Raw genomic sequence first — 6,066 nt, 5'->3', positions numbered from 1 at the left:
AATACTACTTGGAATTGGAGCTTATTAACTGGACTGGGACTGTCCAGTCAAATATCAAATCAAATAGAAAAGAGGAAAGCCCGCTCACAGAACTTGTCACGAAACTATCGTAGAGAAAATAATCTCAAAGACAGTTTAAACGCATGAGGACACGCTTTTTTCACCCCCTGGAGGAGTTATGTGGCATTGGGCACCAGCTTGTGGTTATTGTGTCGTGCCTTACCATATTGCAGCGCGGCACATTTCATCTCTTCTAGTTCCCACGGGCGCGCGTCATCGGACAACAGCCGAACGCAGACGGCTCCCACAACCATATACCGCCAACCGAGGTAGAATGAGAGCTAGTTTAGTTAGAGCTAGTTTTAGTTTAGAACTCATCCGAGAAACACATAATTATTTGAATAAAAAGCGATTTTGTTCGCTTAATTAATGTACACCGCATAATTACATATCGAAGAAACACTAATTTTAGCAAATGTAGTAATTGAGGGTATTATAACCAAGTATAAGGTACTAACACACAACCCATTAACAAACGAAGATGAAAATACCATGATTAAGGAGATAGGAAAACAACTTCCAAACAACGAAGTGCTGAAACGCCCTCTTGTAAAGAACAAGGCTGAGCTAGCATAAAATATGCCATGCCCGATGGAGCAGCGATCATCAGCATCTACCCGAAGTGAAGCATCCGCCCAAAGACAACTGTCGTAGAACATCCGACGAAGATGACATCGTGAAACATCGGCGCAATAGGCTTAGGCTCGAGCTAGTTAGGACTAGGGAGTTTAAGTCAGTTAAGAATTGTAACTCACCAGCGATAGACGCATTAGGTTAATTGAGAAAAATAAATGTTTTTTTTTTATAAGACTTAATATGTTCCTCGCATAACTGGCGCAGCCGTCCGGAGTGTTAAATGCTTAAAGTGTAACAAATAAAAGGTGGAACCTAATAAATTTCGTCAAAGCGATCCCGCAAAAGCATCCAGAGCATCAAATGAAATAATTTCCGCCGAGGAGTAGAGGATCCCCCGCGCTTCAAGTATCCAGTAACTTTCAAAGTTGGCACGAGCCCGCGACACGACAGCAATAACGTAGGTATTTTGTTTATTTCTGTGCGCAAATTCATACTACCAGAGAGGTGAAGCTTTTGTGGGAGAACTACAAGATAGGGCCCACGGAAATAGTGTAAAGTGAAGTGACAATTACTTCACAAAAATTTACATTACTTACAACAAAATCGGATGTGTACAAGTATAAAAGTTAATGTGTATGCACACTACCAGATAGACGTGTGAAGCGACCCTTTTTGTTTCTTGTCGCTTCCAATGACAGAATACCACCGACGACACGTGCTTCGCGTGCAGAATGGCAACTATACACTGTCAGCATAGTTACCTCATAGCGTGGGGTTCAACGCACACCTGAAACCAGGCCGACTACCTATGATCGAACTGACAGATCGGCACCGACAGTGGAATCATCGATCACGCGATGCCTTCCTCGCCGAATGATCCGCCCGTGCTTCGAATCTCCACCAACCCAATTTGCTGACGACGACTATGTGCACCTCATGGCGCAGCCCGAACAAGAACCCGCCTCACCCCCTCGCTCCGTGTCCTAAATTTAGCACATAATAAAAGCGCGATCGAGAGTTCGATCGTGGCCATACTTCACTTAACTTCCCGAGTTCACTTTTCTTCGTAGTTCCTGTGCTCGAAATAATTCTCGCCCGCTACACGTGACATATTGATTCGTTAAAGTTTGTGACATTCACGTCCTTGCAAGGCACTACCAGATAGACCGTGCAAGTAGAAAAGTACACATATATTTTGATATATCCTGATTATAGTAAACCCTTTGTGCTAACAACTGATGCTTCAAACTACGCTATAGGAGCAGTTTTGTGACAGGGTGAACTTGGTACCAATACATTACAATACATACAATACAATACATCCAATACATTTCGCCTCTCGATCGTTAACAAAAACCGAAGAAGTATATTCCGCTTCCGAAAAGGCTATTATTTGGTCATTAAAAACCTATAGGAACTATTTGTATGGAACTAAATTTAAGATAGTAACGGATCATCAGCCGCTTACTTTTACACTTTCACAGAAAAACACTAATGCTAAATTAAAGAGATGGAATCTTATCTCGAAGAGCTTAATATCTTATCTCGAAGAGCACGATTATGAAATAATCTACAAGCCAGGAAAAGCAAATGTCGTGGCCGACGCCCTAAGTAGGATTTGTTGCTCCATGACAGCAACCCAGCATTCGGCACCCGACTGTGGTTCGTTATATATACCATCTACTGAAGGACCTCTGAATGCTTTTCGGCATCAAGTCATAATAAAAGAAGGTAATCAAAACGTAGAAATTAAGAACCCCTTTTCGAATTTTAAGAGAATAACAATACATACAAATGATATGACTGAAAGGAATTTATTAAATATTTTAAAAACGCATTTCGATGCCTCAAAACTGAACGGATTATACACATCAGAAAATATAATGGGAAAAGTTCAAGAAACGTACAAAAAATATTATGGACGACAAAATATGTTAAAAATACGATTCACTCAAAAAATTTTAGAGGACATTGAATCACCTTCACATCAAATGGATATAGTTAGTAAAGAACATAATAGAGCCCGCAGAGGATTAGAGGAAAATAAGCAACAGATCATACGGAAGTATTATTTCCCAAAAATGACTGGTCTGTTAAAAGGATTCATAAAAAAATGCCTAATCTGTAACGAATGCAAATATGACAGGAAACCGAACAATCAACCATTGCAAATCACTCCTTTACCAGAAAGACCTTTTGAAATTTTACATATTGATATACTGTTCCAGGAAACGCATTACTTTCTTACATGTGTCGATAAGTTTTCAAAATTTGCTCAAGTAGCACGTATCAGTTCTAGAGCAACTGTAGATGTGTTTCCTGCACTTAAGGAATTTACACTAAAATACAGGCCCCCAGAAATTATAGTGATGGACGGAGAAAAGTCTTTCAATTCCGGTGAAATCTTACAATTTTTAAACACCTTCAATATCAAATATTTTGTAACCGCAACTGGTAGAAGCGAAATGAATGGCACAGTCGAAAGATTTCACTCTACACTATTGGAATTATATAGAATTTGTAAAACCGAGAATCCGCTTATGATCCCTATAGATTTAATACAACTTGCCTAGTTCAAATACAACAATTCGGTACACTCGTGTACTAAATTTACCCCTCTGGAAATAATTACTCCTTCAAGAAACAGTTCATCGATAATTGATAATAAAGTTTCTGAAAATTTGAAACACAAGCAAGGAATTGATTTAAACCACTATAATAAAAATAAAAAAGAAATAGAAATTCCCGATTCAGCACAGGCATTTATGAAAACAAAACGTAGATTGAAACAGTTAATCCTTATAAAAAGATAAAAATAAAGAAAATTAATAGAAGTACGGTCACTACAGAAAATGGAAAGAGAATCCATAAAAACGATTTGAAAGTCATTAATATATGACATAACATTACAGATGGATCCCCATAGCGATCGGTCAGCACGTAACGCTAACAAAAATGGACTACGTACCCATCGTAGCGTTCGACAGAGGTACAGCTAGAATAATTAAAAGAACTAATTATTATATACACCATTTTAAAGTATTAGAAATGCAAAACGAAATTAATTCACTGGTTACGGCTTTTAAGAACGCTGAAGAAACTCAATTCAGGCCTATAATTACAGCACAATTCGAACACGTTACGGAAATGTTAAAAACCTTGATTCCAAGACGACAGAAGCGCTGGGATACAGTAGGAACCGTCTGGAAATTTATAGCTGGTAGTCCAGACGCAAATTATTTAAGATTAATCAATTCTACGATTAATGAACTGATTCAGAATAATAACGCACAAGTTATAATCAATAGAGATTTAACATCGCACTTGGAGGATAGCTTACAGAAAGTAAAAAACGCAGTAGATATTTTTTATAGTTCTTCAACGGAACTATATTCCATAAACATTCTAATGAACCTAAAATACCTATCTGAAAAGGTGAACATTCTGATTGATAGCATAACCCTAGCGAAACTAGGAATTACAAACTCAAGATTACTTAGTAAAGATGAAACAAACACAATAATAGCAGACATACTGCATAATAACATTGACGCTAATACGACCATAGAGAGTCTATCATATACCACCACAAAAGTTGCTGTAAATCATGACGAGTTAGTACTCATTATTAGCGTCCCGCAACTTAAGCGTAGAGTATTCAACAAGATACATATTTATCCGACAATTAATAATGGTAAAAGAATGTATATCCCTCATCCCTACTTCCTTACTATCACTTCCCAAACCTACATCGTCTCGACGCTTGACAAAAGGATGTATAACCCAGAAGAACTACGGAAAGATGACCACATGCATAACGATGCTGTTACAACAAAAAAATGCTAGCTGTGACTTTATCACCAATCCAACAGAAGAAGAGATATTCAACTTAGACCAATCCCACATACTTATCAATTCGGTAAAACTTTTCACATTGGATACAAACTGCGGAGTAGAAAGAAGAAATCTTACTGGCTCTCTCCTTATCGAATATAATTCATGCAATATTTACGTTAATGGGAAACTGATTTCAGTCAACATAACAGAACTGCCTGGTTTTCCTACTAATCTACCAATCCATGGAGTACATGTTGTAGCTTCTAACAACGTGACAAACCTAAGCCTTGAACATCTACACAATCTGCACAAAGACCTTCGAAAGGAAATGCAGAATATTAAGCTAGAAAGTAATAGTATCATGTGGACTTGGCAATGGTCATTGGGCAGTTCATTTGTCATTCCAACAATAGTCATCATAATAGGCGTCGTATGTCTGTGCATAAAACGCCGCAACACCATCAACGTGGAAGTAATCACAACACCTGATGACAAACTGCAATGTATTGCAGAACCTAAAGGTTATCAACCAACTGACCCAAATCCAGAACCGACTAGTTACCAACCACCAACTTATCTTCACGTTTTTCGCACGGAGTCTCGAATTTAAGGAGGGAGAAGTTAACAAACGTAATTGTTAACACAGCACTTTTCTACGTGTTGTCAACCGCCACCGAAATTGCACCGTCAACGGCACCGGCAGCAAATAGCGGACCGCGTCGATCGGTTGACCCAGTTCTGACGAAATGCTGATCAACAAATTCCCGTCCAATTCCTTTCCTACACCCAACATAAAGTTTCAATAAACACTCTATTTCCAACAGTAACCACGACTAGTTGTTTTATTACGAACCCGAAATCATAACTTGCGCAAGCAGCTACTCCCAAGGATTTGGAAGCAGTATACGCTTTCGTGTGCAAATTTAAATGTTCGGAAAATATCGCGAATCGCATCGACTCGACACAACTATCTCAGCCCAGAAATCAGATTCAAAAACCCAAAAACCAAGTATATAAAACAAGAGAATATTTCGCAAGAACAATGCCATCATTAATTACAAAAAAGAACAACTGGATATTGAAAATACTGAAATACCATTTAAAACTATTTTCCGGCAAAAAACTGTACTCACATAACATCGAAGTAAAAACAGATACAGACGGAGATTGGCTAGTTCCAACCTTCCAAAAATTTGATAATAATACCGTTATTCTTGGTTCAGGTCTTTATAATGCTAGTGACAATAAAACTATAGTTAAAGTCCTGAGCAGTAAAAAGAAAAAATCTATGACAAAGAGCTTAATATCAACGTTAATAATTTTGAAACTTGAAACCCATTCCAATAGAATATAACAATTTTTTCAATGAAGAAACTCTAGATAAAATTATTCGCACAAGCCACCTGTCAAATTTCAAGAAAGAACATTTGTATCGAATCATTATCGAAAACAAAAATGTTACACAAAATCATACAGATATCCTCACCACTTTAAAGAAGATGTAGAGAAACAAATTCAATAAATGCTACAAACAGGTGTTATTCAACCCTCATCAAGTCCATATTCGTCATCAATTTGGGTTGTACAAAAAAA

At 37.7% G+C, this 6,066-nt stretch overlaps 1 pseudogene; it reads left to right on the top strand.

Annotated features, from left to right (window-relative positions):
- Positions 1-3,591: 3,591 nt before the first annotated feature.
- Positions 3,592-5,083, top strand: LOC133392167 (uncharacterized; annotated as a pseudogene).
- Positions 5,084-6,066: the final 983 nt, after the last annotated feature.

Source organism: Anopheles gambiae, chromosome 2 (genome assembly GCF_943734735.2).
Source record: "Anopheles gambiae chromosome 2, idAnoGambNW_F1_1, whole genome shotgun sequence".
Classification (NCBI taxonomy): domain Eukaryota; kingdom Metazoa; phylum Arthropoda; class Insecta; order Diptera; family Culicidae; genus Anopheles; species Anopheles gambiae.
Note: the sequence above shows the minus strand (reverse complement) of the source record. Positions and strands in the feature narration are given on the sequence as shown.